The sequence below is a fragment of the Saccopteryx leptura genome, chromosome 2 (assembly GCF_036850995.1).
Source record: "Saccopteryx leptura isolate mSacLep1 chromosome 2, mSacLep1_pri_phased_curated, whole genome shotgun sequence".
NCBI lineage: Eukaryota > Metazoa > Chordata > Mammalia > Chiroptera > Emballonuridae > Saccopteryx > Saccopteryx leptura.
In genome coordinates, this window is record NC_089504.1 from 333726575 (window position 1) to 333747956 (window position 21382).

A 21382-nucleotide genomic window follows, 5' to 3' on the forward strand; every position below is an offset into this window, starting at 1 on the left:
TCCTGCTTTCTATCCCTTCATCTCTCCCAATCAGACATTTCTTTGTCTTTGGGGAATCTGACAACATCTTATGATTGTTCAAATTCAGCCTAAGAAGCCAAGATAGTTCTTGGCCAGTTGCCTCAGCGGTAGAGCGTCAGCCTGGCATGTGGAAGTCCTAGGTTCAATTCCCGGTCAGGGCACACAGGAGAGGCGACCATTTGCTTCTCCCCCTCCCATTCTCCCACTCTTTTGCTCGCTCTCTCTTCCCCTCCCACAGCCATGGCTCGATTAATTCAACCATGTTTGCCCCAGGCGCTGAGACTGGCTTCACGGAGCCTCTGCCTGATAGATAGCTCAGCTGTGCGCGGCCCAAGATGGGCAGAGCATTGCCCCAGATAGGGGTTGCCAGCACCAGGTTGAGACACATGCAGGAGTCTGTCTCTGTATCTCCCCTATTCTCACAAAAAAAATTTAAAAAGAATAAAAGCCAAGATGCCCACATGGCTATCTGCTCAGCCAGGTGCACCAAAAATACCCAGGCCCTTCACTAGAATCTGCCTTCACAACGCAGCACCTGTATGAACCCCTTGGCCTTGGTGCATGCCTGGCCTGCCTGGCCTTGGCATAGTCTCTTATCCCAATCCCTCCGAAATCCTCACTCCCGGTGCCCAGGACCTTCCCCCAGTGGCCAGCCCTCACCAGCTCCTGCTAGATCTGCACTACCCTCCCAGGCTCTCCCTGTGCCCCAGGGGCCGGCTCATAATCAATCATATTCTTATTGGCAGCACCTACTACTTTCTCAGCTAGTTTTTTTTTTTTTTTTTTTTTTTTTTAATTTTAGAGATTAAGAGCATCAGAAACATCGATCCATTCCTGTATGTGCCTAGGATCAAACCCACAACATTTGCACATTGGGACGATGCTCCAACCAACAGAGCCATCCAGCCAGGGCTCAACTAACTCTTGATTGATGCTGCCTTACTAATCTACTCTCCAGTTCCTTGCCAGCCAAGAATTCCACTGCCCAGAAAATCCTCTCAGGGATTTCTTCAGTTCCCTTACTGGTGCCCACAGCGGTTGTTTCAAAACTTTACCTGGTCTCCTCCCCCAACAGCCATTCACTCTCAACAACCTCGTTTCATCTTCACGAAGAAAACAGAAGGCATCCAGTAAGCACTTGTTCAGCCTCTCCTCCCTCTTTTCCCCATCTCACTTCTTTCCCCCAGTCTCAGAAGCTGGTACCCCACCTCCTACCACCCACTCTTCTACCTGCACTCTTGTTTTATCCCAAATCTGCCACTCATGCGTGGACCACAGAGAAGAGCATCTATTTCACAGATTTGTAGTGAAGGTTGAGTGGGATCACAGATATAAAGCACCTAGAACAGTGACTGGCATGTACGCAAGACTATTTTACTGCTCCCTCTCTTTCTCCTCAGCCTACAGAATCAAATCTCAATCACCCCCCAAAATAACTGTCTAGCCTCAAGGAACCGTTTTCTTTCTCTTGCTCCACACTAAGCTCTTTAATTCACTGCCTCTTCCTTATCCCTGTTCACTCTCTGGCTTCCTACAGAAAGGCTTCTGCCCTTGCAATTGTAGAATTCCCTCTCAGCAAATTCACAGATGACTTCTAATAGCAAGTTCATTGCCTAGTTTTCGCTCCACTCTGCCATCTAAAACCTCTGCCCTTCATCTCTCCTGTGAAACTCTTCAGTCACCTCTCCTGGCATATCTGCTTCTGGGTTTTGCCCTTCCTGGTCTCTTGCACCAGCCCCTCTGCCTGCCCCCTAAATGCTCGGCTGCAGGTTTCACCCTTGGCTTTCTCCTCCTCCCCCAAAGATAAGCTCATCTCCTCCCACAACGTGGACAATGCCTGGTATGCTAATGACTACTCATTCATTCCTCACCCAGATTCTTCTGGGCTCTATCTGCCTGCTGTCTCCACCTACTTACCCCAAGGGGATCTCAAATTCAGCTTGTCTAAACTGAGGTTACTGCTCTCCCCAAACCTGTTCTTCCTCTGCATTTCTTTAACTCAGTTCCCTGCTTCAAACCCCTGGTAAGCTGCTCAAAGGACATACTTCTAGCAATACCCATTTGAGGGGCTATCTGTGATCCTACTGGTAAAGAGAAGTAGGTTAACCCTGTATTCATGGACATGGATTCCAAGTGTAAGAATCTTTAAGTCATAAATGAGAAAGGGCCACAAATAAAATTAAGGGGTACATTCCAAAAGACCCAGTTAGCTCAAGGGTGTGGGACTTCAAATTTAGGGATCAGAGCTAGAGAGATAAAGTGAGGGAAGGCCCAGTGGGAGCCTCCTCTCAGATCTTCCCAGGTGACTGTGGCTGCCAATGGCCTGAGCTGAAGTCTGAGCTGAAGCCTGAGCTCTGTTCACCTCCTCCCTCTTCCCACTTCAACACTGATGTCCACTCAGGTCCCAAGTTCCTCAAAATCTCTCCTGTTTTACCTTCCCAGCCACCCTTATCTCATCAGTCCAGGACGCCTCTGTTTCTCACCTTTAAACCACACCATCCACTAACAGTCCCCAACCATGAGTCCCTCTCTCATCCTCAGTCCTAAACCATAACTGTGATCACACCATTTCTCTGCTTTTTTTTTAAATTATTCATTTTGAGAGTGAGTGAGAGAAAGAGAGAGAGGAGAGAGAGGAGAAGAGAAGAGAAGAGAAGAGAAGAGAAGAGAAGAGAAGAGAAGAGAAGAGAAGAGAAAGAAAGGTAGGGAGGAGCAGGCAGCATCAACTCCCTTGACCATAAGTGCCTTGACCAGGCAAGCCCAGGGTTTCGAACCAGCGACCTCAGCGTTTCCAGGTCAACATTTTATCCGTTGCGCCACCACAGATCAGGCCACCATTTCTCTGCTTTAAAACACACAGTGGCTCCCAACTGCCATCAGAAATGAGTGTAAGTTCCTTCGGCCTTCACAGTCTAGCCCCAACCTGCCTTCCCTGCCTGCCATCAGCATCACCGCAGCTACGACCCATGACTAGTACTCTTGCTGCCCCGGAACATGCCATCCTCTGACCCCTTGGCCAACTACACGGCCTTTCTGGCCTTTCCCGTCCTACAGCCAACTGCCATCGCCTCTCCTTCACAGGCAGCTGCAAATGTCTCATGAGCAGTGAGGCTTCCTCCTCAGACACAGCTAGTTCTTTCTCCAGCCACGAGTCTTCTCTGTTTATCCTCTGTCTTCCCTACTCACAATGGGGCCTCAGAGGCAGGGCCCTTGTCTTATTCATCTAGTTTATGTCTTCAGCGGGTGCTATGATGGTGGCTAGCACAGAAGAAAAATGAAAACAGCCATTTAGTGAGAACTAAACCTTTTACATCCACCACTTCACTTAATCCTCACAAGAACTAGGACACACTAATTATCTCCCTCACAGCCAGTGAGGCTGGCCAGCAGCTCACTACCGCTCCTTGAATGACAAACTGACTTTCCATCTCCTTCCAAGTGATTCCAGGTTCCTGTGCGTAATACCCCCCCACCCTCTGCTGCCCTCTCCCAGAAACAGGATGTCTTCATCAATGGAGGCCTGTCTAACCCAGTGACTGCAACTTACTTCTTCACAGACTGGTTAAGGCTGGGAACTACGCTCACAGAATCTGTCCTCAGAATCCCACCAATTAAAAGCTCATTTGGGATAAATGGATACTCTAGAGCAGGGGTCTCCAAACTTTTTACACCGGGGGTCAGTTCACTGTCCCTCAGACCATTGGAGGGCTGCCAAATACAGTGGTTCTCTCACTGACCACCAATGAAAGAGTTGCCTCTTCCAGAAGTGCAGTGGGGGCTGGATAAATGGCCTCAGGGGGCCACATTGCGGCCCACGGGCCGTAGTTTGGGGACGCCTGCTCTAGAGAGAAAAAAATATATATAAAAGGCCAAAGATATAACTTAAGAAGTAAAATATTTGAATATAACAATAATCACAGAATATCTATTATACATTCTTATCAAATTACCACCTGCCCAAAAAGACACTGAGCTCAGATGGAGTCAAAGGCAATTTTTCAAATCTCTAAGGAAGAGCAAATTATTATGCTATTTCAACTATTCTAGAGCCCAGAAAAAGAACTGTGGATGATCTTTACTTTTTTTTTTTTAATTCTTTTCTATGTTTTTCTGAAACTCCACACAGAGCATAGAATACTTTAATAATTAGAAACACGAAAGCTATGTGACTTGCAGACATTTTTTCTCTTTTTCCAGTTTGTTTCCTCTGACAGGACACAAGACAAACACCCAGTTTGCTTGAGTTTTAAAAGGATATTTCCTTTGCCTCACTTGAATGACCAACAAAGACGTGAATCCTACTGGCAAAGTGAAAAGGGGGTAGGAAATTTATAATAAGAAAACAATTATGGATTTGAATAACATTTTGTCTATAAGTAAATGAGGTTTACATATAATCTCGACCAAATATTGGAAAATGAAATGTCCAACAATGCACTCATTTATTCACCTTTTGTTTGCAGACCTATAACATGCCTGGTGCAATGTTAGGTTCTGGGGATAAAACAGTGAGCTAAACACACACAGTACCCATCCTTGTGGAGTTACACTCTTATGAGGAGACAGATACCAAATACTCCCCAAAACATGTTAAAAAAAACCCTGATAAGTGTTATAAAATAAATATATAGGTTACAATGAAAGTGCCTACAGTACAAAAAAGAGGGCCTTATATAGGGGTCAGGATTGATGGATTATCAAGCAACTGTTAAAACTATTGATGTGTTGCTCTGGCCAGGTGGTTCAGTGAATAAAGCATCGATCCGGGGCACCAGAGGTCATGGGTTTGATCCCACGGTCAGGGCATATACAAGAAGCAATCAATGAGTGCACAACTAAATGGGAACAAGTTGATACTTCTCTCTTTCTCCCCTCTCCCCCTCCTCACTCTCCAATCAATGGGGAAAAATACTTTTCTTTTTTTTTCATTTTAGAGAGTGGGGAGAGAGAGAGAAAGAGAGAAGGGGGGAGGAGCAGGCAGCATCAACTCCCATATGTGTCTTAACCAGGCAAGGCAGAGTTTTTAAACCAGTGACTTCAGCATTCCAGGTCGACACTTTATCCACTGCACCACCACAGATCAGGGAAAAAAACCTTTTTTTAATCTAATGATGGCCCTGGCTAGTGGGCTCCATGGATAGAGCACCAGCCTGGCGTGTGGACATCCTGGGTTCCATCCCAGGTCAGGGCACACCTGAGAAACAACCATCTGCTTCTCTTTCCCTCCCTCTCCCCTTCTCTCTCTTTTCCCCTTCCCACAGCCAGTAGCTCAGTTGATTTGAGCATCGGCCCCAGACAGAGGTTGCCTGGTGGATCCTGGTCTGGGCACATGTGGGAGTCTGTCTCCTATCTTCCCTCTTCTCACTTAAAAAAAAAAAAAACCTAATGATGTGTTGATGACTATTTGATGACATAGGAGAACATTCATGATACAGTAAATGGAAACTACAAAGCAGAATGTATAGTCTAGTCCTCCTTTTGCACAAAAATTAGATATACACAGAAAAAAGGCTGGAAGGATATACAAATACAGTAAAATGCAAAATGTTAGCAGTAGGGAGTTTTAAGACTCCTATTTCCTTGGGCTTCTCGGCATTTTCAATTTTTTACAAGCTCTTACATATTGTCTAATGTTCTCTGTGAAAGTCTCATTTGATTTTTTTTAAAAATTTTTTTTATCTTGGTAAAATGTACAAGCATATAAGTCTGTGGCATTAAGTACATTCACATTATTCTGCAACTACCACCGCTATCCACCCCCAGAACTTTCTCATCGTCCCAAACCGAAACTCTGTACCCATTCAACACTAACACACCATAACCACTCCCTGCCCCTGACCCCAGCCCCTGGCAAACACCAAGCCTCATTTGATTTTAAAATGCCAACATTCAAATATCAAGCTTCCCTCACACTTTAAGTGTAAATTTCTTCATCTACCAAACTCCCATAACTGGAAAAGGCTGCCTGAGTAAGGCAGGCAGGAGCCAGAGATTTTATAGAGCTGGGAGACGACAGGTCTAGGTGGCAATCTTGGACAATCTGAAGGTGGGAGATGTGGTATTGGGAGGAGATTTTAAAACAGAGATAGAAAGGCAAAGTAACTACTAGCTTTGAACTTTGAAGTCTAGCCCAGGGCCCTGGGAGCAGCCAGTGTATTCAGGTGCAAGGACTAACCAACCATAAGCCTCTGCTTCTTTCAGTTCAATTGCCTCTGGCTGCTAAGACGCTCCCCATTCACACACGCAGAAGGAAGGAGGAAGGTAAGGAAGAGACAGAAATTTAAATGTCAAAGAATTAGGCCTCCCAGGAAGAACTGCAGGAATTTCCTCACAATACTTTTGACAGCTGGCCATGCAGCACCTGTCTGAACACATCCAAAAACGGGGGTACGACAGAGCCCTGACATTCCAGAGCAAAACATCCAGACAGCTTCATAAAGCCCCACCCCATGAATACAGAAAGAGCTGTAGAGGCTTCTGGCTTTCTCTTTGGCTTAAGCAATTGCTAAAATTTTCATAAATTTCCTTGTTTCCCTATAAACCACATGGTGAACTTATTCCCAGCACAGCAAAATTCATCTAATCTTTAATTTATCTAAAACTTACTTTTTTTTTTTTTTTGGCAATGACCAATCCCTTCTTTAAACATCTTTGCTTTCTCTTTCTGACCATCATTAATACTAGCAGCTGATTTTCTTTCCAATAGAGCCATTTTTCACAAAGATAGTCTTACTTAGTTAAAAGTTACAATGGAGCTGCACCTCAAATCTGTGTTTCAGCAAAATTACAAATTGCTACCTGTCAGGAATGTTTGCATTCACTTAAAACTGTACAAAAAACTGGGACAGTGTTAAACCTGCAAATTCTAAGTAGTACTGTTTTTGTGCCCCCCCCCTTTATTTTACTATATATATATATATATTTTTTAATTTTACTATATTTTCTTAAGTGAGAAGTGGGGAGCCAAAGAGAGACTCCTGCATGCGCCCCAACCGGGATCCACTCGGCAAGCCCCCTACATTTGGGGCTGCTTCTCCCTCAACAAAGCTATTTTAGCACCTGAGGCAAGGCTACGGAGCCATCCTCAGCGCCCAGGGCCAACTTGCTCCAAACAAGCCATGGCTGCAGGAAAGGAAGAGAGAGATAGAGAGAGAAAGGGGAGGGATGGAGCAGATGGTGCCTCTTCCGTGTGCCCTGACCAGGAATCAAACAGGATGTTCATGCACATGGCTGACGCTCTACCACTAAGCCAACTGGCCAGGGCCACCCCCGCCCCCTTTATTAACAGCAGCATCCCATGTGTTTTTGGAACGTGTTTCTAGGTCATAAGAAGTTCTGCTCTTCAGTATGTTTGCCCATGTTCCCACCCAAGGCAGCCAGGAAAGTGTTTATGACCTCCCAAGGTGAATGGGTGATCTGATAAGGGCTGGAAGGAATGCAGGACTAGGAAGTGGAAGAAGCGAAATAGTAGCCAGGAGGTTTGAGCTGACCGCCCAGTAGGGCAGTAGCAGGGGCACTAATGCAGGAAGCTTTGCAAACCAGTCAGAGGATACCCAGCTCTCAGGGGCAGAGAACAGAGGGTGGTAAAAATAAGAGAGGCTAAAAGGAAGATGGGTGAAGCTAATTTCAGAATGCTGCCTAGAGTGAGCCCTGCCCACCCCTCACCAGCTGTCCTTGAATTACTCAAGTCAGCATTTATCAGCCCTTCTAGTACCTAGAATCTCCGGAGCCAGAGAGGCCAGTGTTAACAAAGTCAAGTCCTCTGAGAAACTGGGCTCTGGTGGTAGCTAAAAAAGAGAAGAGAGAATAAGCATCATGGATGAAGTAAAACCACAGACTGTGAGCTTGATTGTACATTAAACTCCAAGTCCAATTTCTCTCACTTCCAGCCTTTGCAAGTTTTGCTCCTGCAGCAAGATCCAACATCTAATCGAAACTTCACAGTGATAACCTGCGCCTACAAAACACCTCAGTTTTTCACTGTGCTTTCCTAGTCTTTGCTTTATTTAATTTTCCCAATATTCCAAGAAATCTGAGCTTATTGTCTGTACTAAAAGCGAGATCAACCAGCTAACTGGGCCCAAAGGCAACATTTCAACTCAGAACTTGGGTTAAATGCTTTTTTATTTTATTTTCATTTTATTGATTTGAGAGAGAGAGAGATGGATTTGTTGTTCCACCCACTTATGCATTCATTGGTTGGCTCCCATGTTTGCTCTGACTGGGGATCAAAACTGCAATATTGGTATACAGGGACGACGTTCTAATCAGCTGAGCTACGGCACCAGGGCTCAACTCAGGACTCGGGATAAATCTCAATCCCACATTTCCCAGCACACCATGCAACCCTCAAGCCCTAGAGACAGCCCTGATTCCAGGATGACCCAACTGGAGATCTGAATCCCAACTGCAAAGCAGCGGGCTGCCCTGGAAAGAGGACAGCATTTGGAATCCTTGCTCCACTTCCCTTTTTAATCTTCTTTAAAAAGCTGTATAATGGTGCTTAATCCAAAGACAGCTGATTCTCATTTACACTTAACCTGTGTTGAACTCACATACTAAATTTTAAAGTTCTGCTGTTTTTTTGCTCTTTAAGATCTCCTTGGTACATCCAAAATTGATATCTGGGCTACAAAACAAACAAACAACAACAACAAAAAAAACTTGGATTCAGTCAGTGACTGGAGTTAAAATAAAATCCAATTGGAAATCCAATTCAGGTAAGTACCAGAATGACAACTGTGTAGCACACACAGGACAACCTGTCCAGAATGCAGAAGGGCTGGAAAGACCCAGGAAACGGGGGACTCTCTGAGATGAAAGGGGAACACAATAGAATACATAACTGAATCGAGTTTTGGGGGGTAAACTGAGGACATAGTCAAACAATATGGGGGTGGGGGAGGCAATTATAAACTTTAGGAAAAACAAGAAGCTGTAGGAGAATGTAATCATAATATACCACTTGAGTGCTCACTTCAGCAGCACATACACTAAAATTGGAACAATATAGAGATCAGCATGGCCCCTGCACTAGGACAACATACAAATTTCTGAAGCTTTCCATATTAAAAAAAAAAATACCACTTGAATTTGCCCTGAACTATATTTAGAGATTTGTAGCTACAAACAAAGCACGAGTTTCAACCTGCACACAAAGCCTGAATCAGTTATACAACATAATGTAAATACCATCTATTTTGACAAAAAAAATTTCAGGTACAGAAAATAGGAGGGGGAGAAAAAAGAAGACTGAAGAGCAGAAAGAAAGATACAAACATTCTCAAATCATAAAAAGTCTTCATTGAGGACAAGAATAAAGACAAAGACATTATTTAAAGCTAAGAGTGTAGCCTGACCAGGCGGTGGCTCAGAGGATAGTGCGTTGCCCTGGGATGCTGAGGACCCAGGTTCAAAACCCCAGAGTCGCCGACTTGAGCATGGACTCATCCAGCTTATGCACAGACTCACCAGCTGGAGCGCGAGAGTTGCCGGCTTGAGCATGGGATCATAGACATGAACCCATGGTTGCTGGCTTGAACCCAAAGGTCGCTGACTTGAGGCCCAAGGTCGCTGGCTTGAGCAAGAGGTCACTCACTCTGCTGGAGCCCCTGGTCAAGGCACATATGAGAAAGCAATCAATGAACAACTAAGGTGCCGAAACGAAGAATTGATGCTTCTCATCTCTCTCCCTTCCTGTCTGTCTGTCCCTGTCTGTCCCTCCTCTCTCTTCTGTCTTATTGAAAAAATAAAAAATAAAAAGCTAAGAGTATAATCAAGAGAACTGTAAGTGGTGATATAATCATATCAAGAGAAGCAGGAAGGTGAGGCAAAATTGATTTAAGTGAGCTAAAGAGTCACCTATCCTAGCAGAAAAGTAACAAATAATATTGAAAAGGGATTGATAGGGAAATAGCAGCAGGAACATATGTTATTTAGATATGGCTGTAATTACGAAAATCTAAAAAAAGGGAAAAAATGACAACACTTTAAAATGGTAGCTTTTAGGAATAGAAATAAATAGAGAAAGACCACTTTTTATTATAAGCCTATATATACTGTCTGATTTTTTTAGCCATAAGCATATATTATTTAATTTTTAAACCATTTCTAATCTAGTTAAAACCCTAAAAAAATAGCTAAACTAACATCATAATCCAGATGTCTCCCTACCTGGCTACCAACCAATGTTGTACGATTTTGTCCTGCGTAGCAGTCCTTAAAGGGTGATCCCTGGACCAGCAGCAGCAGCAGCCCCTGAGAACTAGTTAGAAATGCAAGTTTGGGGGCCTTACCCATGATCTATCTACCTAGTCAGAGTCTGGGATGAGACCCAAGAATCTGTACTTTAACAATCCCTCCAGGTAACTCTGACGCAGACTCAGGTTTGAAATCCACAGGTCTTGGGCGAACCAAAACTAGCAGTGTTTGGTGTCACCACCTTCTCAGCTAAAGTGTTCACTCTCCATTAAGGCCACCTCAGGTGAAAACCTGGAGCCTTTGAAGAAATTATGCATTTTAAAAGAATCTCCAGAGCTAGTTTCCCCAGGGTCAGGGCCAAAGAGATGATGCATGCCCTGTGTGAATTCAGGTGGGAGCCAGCAGGAAAACCAAACACAGGAGGCAGCTTCCGAGGGGTACCCAGTTGGCACAGCCATCAGTGGGCAGTAAGTGGGATGCCTTAGTTGAGCAGCTGAGTGGGTTGGGAATGTCCTCTGACTGGCTTTGCATAAGTCATTTGCTATTATAAGGATGCAAGAGGCACTTCTGGCTCCTGACATTCTGAACAGAGCTCTCAAATATCCTTTGGCTATTTCTGACTCAAAAGACACCAAAGTGTTGGCCCTGGCTGGCTGGTTCAGCAGTAGAATGTCAACCTGGTGTGTGGAAGTGGCAAGTTCGATTCCTGGTCAGGGCATACAGAAAAGCAACCATCTGCTTCTCCTCCCCTCTCCCTTTACTCGCTCTCTTAGCCTACCACAGCCATAACTCAATTGATTTGAGCACGTTGGCTCCAGGTGCTGAGGATGGATCTGTGAAGCCTCCACCTTCGGTGCTAAAAATAGCTCGGTTGCGAGCATGCCCCCCAGATGGGCAGAGCATTGGCCCCAGACAGGGGTCACCAGGTGGATCCTGGTCCAGGTGCATGCGGGAGTCTGCCTATCTCCCCTTCTCTCACTTAAAAAAGAAAGTGAGAGTGAGGAAGCAGTATCTTGTACCTTAATACACTCTAGTGATGGGCTCCAGGGTACACACTTTGCTAGCCTCTTACTGCTGCTTCTATTTTAGGGATTCAGCATTACAGGAAGGTAGGGAACATTTCGTGATTGCCACCATTTTCCTCTACAGAGCTTTTTTTTATGTATTTTATTTATTCATTTTAGAGAGGAGAGAGAGAGGAAGGAAGAGACAGGGGGGAGGAGCTGGAAGCATCAACTCCTATATGTACCTTGACCAGGCAAGCCCAGGGTTTTGAACTGGCGACCTCAGCATTTCCAGGTTGACGCTTTATCCACTGCACCACCACAGGTCAGGTCTACAGAGCTTTTTTTAAAAAAAATATTTTATTTATTGATTTTTAGAGAGAAAAGGGGGGGGAGATTGTAGTTGCTTCACTTTATTTGTTCATTGGTTGCTTCTCGTATATATGCCTTGACCAAGTAAGCCCGAGGTTTTGAACCAGCGACTTCATCATTCCAAGTTGATACTCTATCCACTGCGCCACCACAGGTCAGGCTTATAGAGCTTTTGGATAGACACAACACTCAGACAAAGCCTCAGAATCCTTCTTAACACTCAGCTCACAAAGCTACTGCTAATCAATCAATGTTGCAGACAACATGAACTTTTATCATATGTGGCTCAGTATACCTAAGTATTTTGTCATTAACAGAAGCTCCAAAGGATGACACAGTTACACTAGAGTTTCTTAGGAGCAGGTGACTGTCACTGATGACGTATAATTTTATGCATATTTTCCCTCTTATGGTAATAAATTTTATAAGTTTATTACCGGCTACATGAAATAGGACTTATTTCCATTTCTCCTAAACAGCCTTGTTAGAATTGAGGTCTAGAAGTTGGTGAGCTGATTGTGGCCTAGCCATCCTTAATAAGAGAAATTCAAGTTGAAACTTCCAAAAACCAATTTAAAAGTGGTCTGAGTCCTACCTGAACACAAACAGCAATCTAAATTTTCTCTCCTGTTCTCTTCCTTCAACGTGCTTATAATACAGGTTTTTTCTTTGTTTTTTTTCCCAAAGTGAGAAGTGGTGGGTAGGCAGACAGAAGCCCACATGTGCCTGACTGGGATCCACCTGGCATGCCCACCAGGGGATGCTCGGCCCATCTGGGCGTTGCTCAGCTACAAACGGAGCCATTCTAGCACCTGAGGCAGAGCCCATGGGGCCATCCTCAGCGCCTGGGTCAACTTTGCTCCAATGGAGCCTTGGCTGTGGGAGAGGAAGAGAGAGATAGAGAAAAAGGAGAGGGGGAAAGGTGGAGAAGCAGATGGGCACTTCTCCTGTGTGCCCTGACCGGGAATCGAACCTGGGACTTCCACACACCAGGCCTACACTATACCACTGAGCCAACCGACCAGGGCCTATAATACAGTTTAAAAAGAAAAATGAGCCTGACCAGGCAGTGGCGCAGTGGATAGAGCATCGGACTGGGATGCGGAGGACCCAGGTTCGAGACCCCCGAGGTCGCCAGCTTGAGCGCGGGCTCATCTGGTTTGAGCAAAGCTCACCAGCTTGGACCCAAGGTTGCTGGCTTGAGTAAGGGGTAACTTGGTCTGCTGAAGGCCCCAAGTCAAGGCACATATGAGAAAGCAATCAATGAACAACTAAGGTGTCGCAACAAAAAACTGATGATTGATGTTTCTCATCTTTCTCCATTCCTGTCTGTCTGTCCCTATCTATCCTTCTCTCTGACTCTCTCTGTGTCCCTGTAAAAAAAAAAAAATGTGGTTCTGACATAGCTACAACATGGACGGACCTTGAAGACATTATGCTAAGGAAACAAGCCATTCACAAAAAGAAAAAAGAAAAATGAAAAATACAAATCAACATAAGTGCCAAACTGCTAACCAGAAAATAACATCAGAGGTTCCGAAAAGGAACTATCCGAGAGTTGGAGAAGGCTTTACGGAGGTCACAACTGAATGTGGACAGGCAGAGAGCAGAAGGGAAGATGTTTCAGGCAGGAGGAACAACCAGTGCACAGAGAAGAAAATGGGAGCAAGCCTGTTGTGCAGGGTCTGTAAGGAGACGAGCTTGCTTGTCTGGGGCTACACACTGAACCTGGACTTGGGAGGGGTGGAGCAGCAGCAGCCAGCATGGAGGGCAAGGGCACAGGAGCAACTGAGAACCACTGCTCTTATGACTCAGTAAGGGAATGTGGTAGTTAAGAAAGACTAGTTCTGCCTGACCAGGCGGTGGTGCAGTGGATACAGCATGGGACTAGGATGCAGAGGACCAAGGTTCAAAACCCTGAGGATGCTGGCTTGAGCACAGGCTCAACAGCTTGAGTGCAGGGTTGCTAGCTTGAGCATGGGATCACAGACATGACGCCATGGTCACTGGCTTGAGCAAGGGGTCACGCACTGTTGTAGCCTCCCAGTCAAGGCACATATGAGAAAGCAATCAATGAACAACTAAGGAGCTGCAACAAAGAATTACTGCTTCTTATCTCTCTCCCTTGCTGTCTGTCTCTCCCTGTCTCTGTCACCCCCCCCCCCCCCAAAAAAAAAAAAAAAAGAAAAGAAAGACTAGTTCCATGGCATAAGGGATGAACTGAGTTTTGGGAAAGCACAACAGAAGATAGGTAAAATGACACTGAATGGTTTGTTGTCCACAAGACAAGGAATTCAGACAAACCTCCTGCCACTTCCTCCTACTGCCCCTGACTTATCAGTCCTACCAGTCCCTGTCTTGCCACTGCACTCAGCCCACATAGGAAGCCCTGAAGCTCCTCTAGGCTACCTGAGGGCTGGGAAATCCCTGAGGGGTATAACACAACACATTCGTAAGTAATGAACTGTACTGGCAGGAAGATGTAACAGTGAAGAGACTGGGCTTGGAATCGGCCTGCCTGAGTTTGAATCCTGCTATATCACTTCCCAATTTATAATGTTACAGAAGTTATCTAACCTCCTATGCCTCGGTTTCTGCATCTATAAAATGGGGCTAATAACAGCACTTACCTCACAGGGCTGTCATATAGCTCAAGCAAATTAATACCAGTAAAAATTAAAATGATGTCTCACACATAGTAACTGTTCATTAAATGTAGCGTGATCAGTAGTACTTATTATCTCCTATATTAACTACACTAGTTCAAAGGATATTTTTATGATTTATTTCAAGTCAACCAGTGAGACACTGCTTTTTCTTAGAAAATTCAAACATCCTTCAACCGCACCTGAATCCCCATAAACACCCGTGGTTCACATGTAAAATCTTGGTGCCAGAGAAAACTGAGGAATTACTCCATCCAACAACCTCCCTCCCTACCAAAGGCTGTTTGTCAGTGATTAGTGACAACTTTCTTTCAATTGACTTGAACTGTTCAAGACCACAAAGGAAATGAGAGATGAAGCAGCCGAGTCCTCCTCTTTAACCATGTTCTGATTCAATCTTCAGGGCCACTTAGAATCATCCCTGCCTACCATCTTCAATATTTACAGCCCAAATCCCCAGGAAGACTAAAAATTCACCTGTTTCCAAGTCCTCAGAAGTTCCAAAGTGCAAGATAATTTGGTGTCTCATTCCAGATGCTGCGGGGACCAAGACACAGTGTAACTAATCACCATACAAGGTATTGGGTTTTTCTGATGTGATTTGGTACTTCGGGTGTGGTCACCACGGACACAAGGCAACACGTGCCTCATAAACACGGAACCATTCTAACTGGTGAGCGTGCGTCCTAAGACAAGGGCAAGGCCTTTGGGAGAAGAGCTCGGGCAAGGGAGAAAATCTGATTAGTAAAAAGATAAGCAGCCAAAAAAATTGGTTTTTTTCCAATGGCTGCACAGAGAACACAAAAGAAAGGATGGGGAGAGACTTGGTGCTCACTGTGAGAGACAGAAGCACTTTAAGATGCATGGAGATGGGGGAAGGGGAAGGACTGATTTTCTAAAATTAGACTCACCACATGCCCAATTCCCAAATCCCAGCCAAAACGAGGGCCCCTGCCCTGCCCTGCCGATGAGTCCGGGCAGCATTCTGCTCCGGCACTCTGCATCAGAACTGTGCGCCAAAGCCAAAGCCAGTCCGGGCCATCTCCCCTCTTCCCTCTTCGCTGCAACACAAAATTATTCATAGGGCTTATCTTGAAATGTTCTTTCATCTTTGCCTCCCACTAACTTACAACAACGCATTTAAAAAATATTCAAGACTCCCACAGTAAATCCATATCTCTATTAGTCACAAATCTGTTTATCCCAAACTCTGTGCAGTCAGTTGAATACTGACCTTTATTTAAAATATGCCTTTATTTAAACATAGCTATATATAATAAAGTCTATATGAATATCAGAACACTGTTAATTTGAACTAAATTCACAGATTCTGATCATATACTTTTTTTTTAAAGATTTTATTTAATTTATTTCAGAGAGGAGAGAGTGGAGGGGGGAGGAGCAGGAAACATCAACTCCCATACGTGCCTTGACCAGGCAAGCCCAGGGTTTCAAACCAGCGACTTCAGCATTCCATCCAGGTCAACGCTTTATTTACTGCGCCACCACAGGTCAGGCCCGAACTTCCATTTTTTTTTAAAGTAGGTATTTTATTTTTAACTTTATGATTATAAAAATAATAAATGCTGACTATGGGAAATTTAGGAAGTACAATAACAAAACCAGGGAGACACTGCTAAAAAAGTTCTTGCACTGATGGCTGATAGTCAATAAAAATCCCAAGTCTGGCTAAATTCCAACCCAAGTAAGAACATTCTCCTAACCCATTTCCAAGCTGTATTTCTAGCTGGGCAGAGGCTTCATTTAATGCCACTCAGCGCTGCATCATTTTGCTGTGCTCTTTAAAACAGCCACAGGACTCCACCCCAATTCCTACGTTTCTGGGGATTCTCTGGCAAGAAGTCACCACCTCCCCTCTATTTTGTGGTCTCTGTGACAGCCAAAAATACCCTCAATCTTAACAAAACTGAGAGGCAGGGGGCTGCCACTGGATGACTGTGCTGACAGGACAAGGAGAAACCAAAGGCTATTTTGTGGGTAGCCAAGTAGGCAATGAAGTTTGAGGATAGGCAATTTTTGGAAACTGAGAGCTCTGACATCAGGTTTGGGTGTGGCCGGAACAAAGCTCAGAAAGCCCTCAAACCTTCTGGCTAAGGCAGAATTAGGAGGACCCTAGAAAAAGAGAGGTGATAATGTTTAAAGAAGATATGGTAAGGTTGTGTGAAAAGGACAAGACAGCAGCTTTGGAATCCATGGAGGACGGCAATAAAGGAGCATTTGGACCAATGAGCTATGTTCTGGCTCACTCGATACATATGTATTTATTGAGTGCCTACTGTGTATAAGACCCTGAGCTGTGCAGAACAGGACCATGAATAACAGAAGGAACTTACTCTGATAGAGCTCTGGAAGAAAATGCTGTTAATGTGGGCACTGACTGCTGCAGTTCTTCGGAGAACAGAGCTGCCATTCATACCATCCCAGCCACACGAGGTCTGCTTAGCATCCTTTAAACCTGCCCAAAATAAAACCCGCAGCCCAGCTGCTATGAGGCTACACGATCCTTAGTCCCCTGCCTGCTTACAGCAATTGTCTTCCAAAGGATGGATGGCATCTCTCCACATGACTAGATTGTCACTCATTCAACCTATGCATGGAAGACATGCAAACAGGGCCTGGCTTAAGCTATCTACTGTCCTCAGACCAAAAGTGTTCTCCATTACAAACCATTCGGTTCTTTTCCCTTTTTCTTCCCATCAGAGTGGAAGAGCTGCCCTTTGTCTGAGCACCGCAGTTCTGCATGCCTTGGAGAGCCGGCATGTCAGGTGCAGCCCTTAGATGCTGCTGGTGTACCTAGCGGGACCAGGGCCAGCAGCCACCCCAGGTAAATCCCCTTCAATCACTGTACATGCCATGTGGCCCATAATTCTTTCCTTCCACACCTTCCAGTCTCCAAAAGTGACCTGAAGACATAACACTGCTTATGGAAAGAATAGACCTGGATGAAAAACCTGAGCTAGAGAGAAGCAGGGAGAGGACACTGAGCTGTGTCAGCTTGCCTCCTTGCTGGAACGCCAAATCCTGGCTGTGCAGTGAGAAAGGAAGGATGCTACAGACCCCTGCTTAAAGGCGTATGGAGCCTCAGTCAGGCATCAAAGCTGTTGTCTAAACCGGTTTGCAGGTATGAAACACTTTACAAAGACATTACGGTTCACACTTAAACCTATAAACTCGCCTTTACTGAAAAAGTAAAAATTATATAAATTTAGAAGTGTCCCAGAAAATGCAGGGCATGTGTTCACCATTACAATACTTACTGATATAAAAAAGAAAATAATCCTTTCTTTCTGATAAAGTAAACCAAACTTAGCATCGTTATGACAAAGCTAATATGTAGAAGCACAACAGCGCTCATTACAAAGTGAGTGTTCTGCAAGTTTGTTAAATATGTAAGAAATAAAGAAACATTTTTAAATGCTATAGTTTGATACAACATATTTAAGAAAAATGTTCTGTGGGCCCTGGCCAGTTGGCTCAGTGGTAGAGCGTCAGCCTGGTGTGCGGAAGTCCCAGGTTCGATTCCCGGCCGGGGCACACAGGAGAAGCGCCCATCTGCTTCTCCACCCCTCCCCCTCTCCTTCCTCTCTGTCTCTCTCTTCCCCTCCCACAGCCAAGGCTCCATTGGAGCAAAGATGGCCCGGGCGCTGAGGATGGCTCTGTGGCCTCTGCCTCAGGCGCTAGAGTGGCTCTGGTCGCAACAGAGCGACACCCTGGATGGGCAGAGCATCGCCCCCTGGTGGGCATGCTGGGTGGATCCCAGTAGGGCACATGCGGGAGTCTGTCTGACTGCCTCCTCGTTTCCAGCTTCAGAAAAATACAAAAAAAAAAAAAAAAAGAAAGAAAGAAAGAAAAATGTTCTGTGACCCCAGACACAGGGAAATTGTCCAGAGCCTCCAGGACCTCCAAGCCCAAAGGGAGGAGGAGCCCAGGGCTGCCCCCACAGCGGGCTGTATGGCTAGGAGGGTCCACAGCACGGGCCAGCCATCTTCTAAGTAAGGGCCCAGCCAAGGATCCTGGATGGCTGCTTTTTATCAAACTTCCCTTGCTAGCTTGGGAGGCTGTTAAATTAGAGCTCTCTAGGACTGTGGCTTTATAAACACTTAAGTGAAAGAAAGCTTCAGATTAATCAAGACATACATGTCAGCCGTGGCAGGTTGGCTCAGTGGTAGAGCATCGGCCCAGCATGTGGAAGTCCCAGGTTTGATTCCCGGTCAGGGCACACAGAAGAAGCGCCCATCTGCATCTCCACCCCTCCCCCTGTCGCTTCTCTCGCTTCTCTCTTTCTCTCTCCTCCTTCTCCCCTCCTGCAGCCGTGGCTCGATTAGAGCGAGTTGGTCCTGAGCACTGAGGATGGCTCCACGGCCTCTGCTTCAGGTGTTAAAAAATGGGTCTGGTTACAACAGAGCAAGGGCCCCAGATGGGCAGAACATTGCCCCTTAGTGGGTTTGCCAGGTGGATCCTAGTCAGGGCGTGTGGTAGTCTGTCTCTGCCTCCCCTCCTCTCACTAAATAAAAAAAATTTTTTAAAAGGGATATATACATGTCATTTTAAAAGCTGACTCTTAAATATATATAAAATATGAAATATTCAAACACTGGTCAGATACTTGCTGATATTAAGAAATAATTAATTTTGGGGTGCAATGAGAGTATTGGTTCTTTTTAAAATCCTTATCTTTTATACACATTTAAATATTATGGCTGAGCCCTGGCCGGTTGGCTCAGCGGTAGAGCGTCGGCCTAGCGTGCGGAGGACCCGGGTTCGATTCCCGGCCAGGGCACACAGGAGAAGCGCCCATTTGCTTCTCCACCCCTCCGCCATGCTTTCCTCTCTGTCTCTCTCTTCCCCTCCCGCAGCCGAGGCTCCACTGGAGCAAAGATGGCCCGGGCGCTGGGGATGGCTCCTTGGCCTCTGCCCCAGGCGCTAGAGTGGCTCTGGTCGCAACATGGCGACGCCCAGGATGGGCAGAGCATGGCCCCCTGGTGGGCAGAGCGTCGCCCCTGGTGGGCGTGCCGGGTGGATCCCGGTCGGGCGCATGCGGGAGTCTGTCTGACTGTCTCTCCCCGTTTCCAGCTTCAGAAAAATGGAAAAATAATAATAATAATAATAATAATAAATAAATATTATGGCTGAAATGAAAATGTCTTGAGATTTACTTCAAAATACGGAGTGGGGGGGTGGCCTGACTAGCTGACTCAGTGGATAGCATGTTGGCCCGGCATTTGGATGTCCTGGGTTTGAATCCTGATCAGGGCACAAAGGAGAAAGGACCATCTGCTTCTCTTCCCCTCCCTCTCCCTCTTCTTTCTCTCTTCCTTCCCGCAGCCAGTGGCTCAACTGGTTCAAGCATCAGCCCCAGACACTGAGGACAGCTCCGCTGATTCGAGCATCGGCCCCAGATGCGGTTGCTGGGTAGACTGGATCTCAGTCAGGGCACATGTGGGAAACTGTCTCTCTATCACCCCTCCTCTCACTAAATAAGTAAGTAAGTAAGTAAATAAATAAATAAAATAATGGGGGGGGGGATGGTATAGTTCAAACAGGACTAGCTCAGTTGATCACCGTTGCAGCTGGATGATGGGTATATAGGGTTCATGATATTATTGTTATATATAAATATATAAGGTCTACCGAAAAGTTATGTCCTTTTTTGGAATAAAACAAAATACAAATTTTTCTTACCGTCAATAAACTTTATTAAATAATACAATTGCCATTATTATTAATGATTTCTTGCCAGCGTGAGGGCAATCTGTATATCCCATTTTTGAAAAATGTTTTATCTTTTGATGTGAAAAATTGAACCAGTGCTTGTTTGATATCTTCTTCATTTTTGAATTTTTTGCCCTTCAAAAAATTTTCTAAGGACAAAAACAAGTGAGAGTCGGAGGGTGCTAAGTCCAGGGAATATGGTGGATGCGACAGACGTGCTTCTGTAGCATTTCTTCCTTGTTGAAATTCATAAAAACTACAGTGGCGTAAATGAACTTTATCAATAGCCATGGGTACACTATCGCTTCATACATAAGGCTAACGTGAATCAACTTTGTTTTAGTTAATTTGCTACGTCAGTATGTATACATTAAGTGATAAAAATAGAGAGGCACACATGCGCCAAATAAACACGTGCTTACGAGTCGAAACTTGTTGTGATAGAAACGGACAGAACTTTCCGGTAGACCTTATATATATATATTTGAAATTCTCTGAAATGAAAACAAAAATGATGTGGTGGAGGGTTTTTGTTTGTTTGTTTTTAAAAGAGAGCACTAAATGGCTAATAAAAGAAAGAGAGCCCATGCATTCCAGAGACGGAATTGGCCAGGGAAGAGAGCCTCCTTTGAAGAACATGGGGAACAACAAATACCTCACAAAACCATCAGTCAATGATCACTACACAATAAATACTGAAGTAGCACTTTAAGGGAAAACTTGTGGGTGGGGGATAGAAAGGGAAGAAAAACTGAAATATTCTCCATAATCAAGAAGACATATGTTCTTCCAGGACTACTGCCAGTTAGACCTCATTTCCTTCCAAACACGTACACAAAGTTACTGGGGTCTCTGCTCACCCCCCCCCCCCCAACCAACACATTCACACCAGACAGTTTCCCTCTCCTCTGCACAGATTCCAGAGAGGTATCCTGGAAACAGACATCAAAGGAACCCAAGCTGGCAGCCCAGAACAGGTCATGCTGTCAGAGGGAGGCTAGGAACCACATGAAAAGCAGGGAATCACAGGGTGTTTTATTTATTTAATTTTTTTTTTAAAGAGCTCAGAAATGTCTTTGGTTCTAGTTTTAGTTTTAGGACAGCTACCTCTGGGGGGAATGGCTTTGAAGTCACACAGCCCAGAGTGGCACTCAGCAGCAGACCAGCAAGGGAACAAGGGTGCACCCAGTGGAAAATAACAGAGGGATCCGGCTGCTTAGGGTTAGCCTCTCTTCACCAAGTAATAACCCAGAAAATTTATGCTTCGTATAAGGACATGAAAGAGGAAAAGGAATCACGGCTAGAGACAGTGTAGCTGGGGCCAGATTTGAAAAGTCTATCAAGGCCAGACTTGCAAATGCCCTCCTGAGGAGCAGCCATAGCATA

At 45.1% G+C, this 21382-nt stretch overlaps 1 protein-coding gene and 2 non-coding genes across 3 annotated transcripts in view; 1 reads left to right on the top strand and 2 right to left on the bottom strand.

Moving 5' to 3' along the window:
- NXN (nucleoredoxin) overlaps positions 1–21382 on the bottom strand; it is a 173967-nt gene that overhangs the window by 112035 nt on the left and 40550 nt on the right. The gene's annotated exons all lie outside the window — the stretch shown is intronic.
- Positions 4218–4344, bottom strand: LOC136396141 (small nucleolar RNA SNORA27). The gene has a single exon (XR_010749556.1). It is a non-coding gene; the product is annotated as a small nucleolar RNA SNORA27 (small nucleolar RNA).
- On the top strand, positions 8991–9094 carry LOC136396531 (U6 spliceosomal RNA). Its single transcript, XR_010749809.1, has one exon. It is a non-coding gene; the product is annotated as a U6 spliceosomal RNA (small nuclear RNA).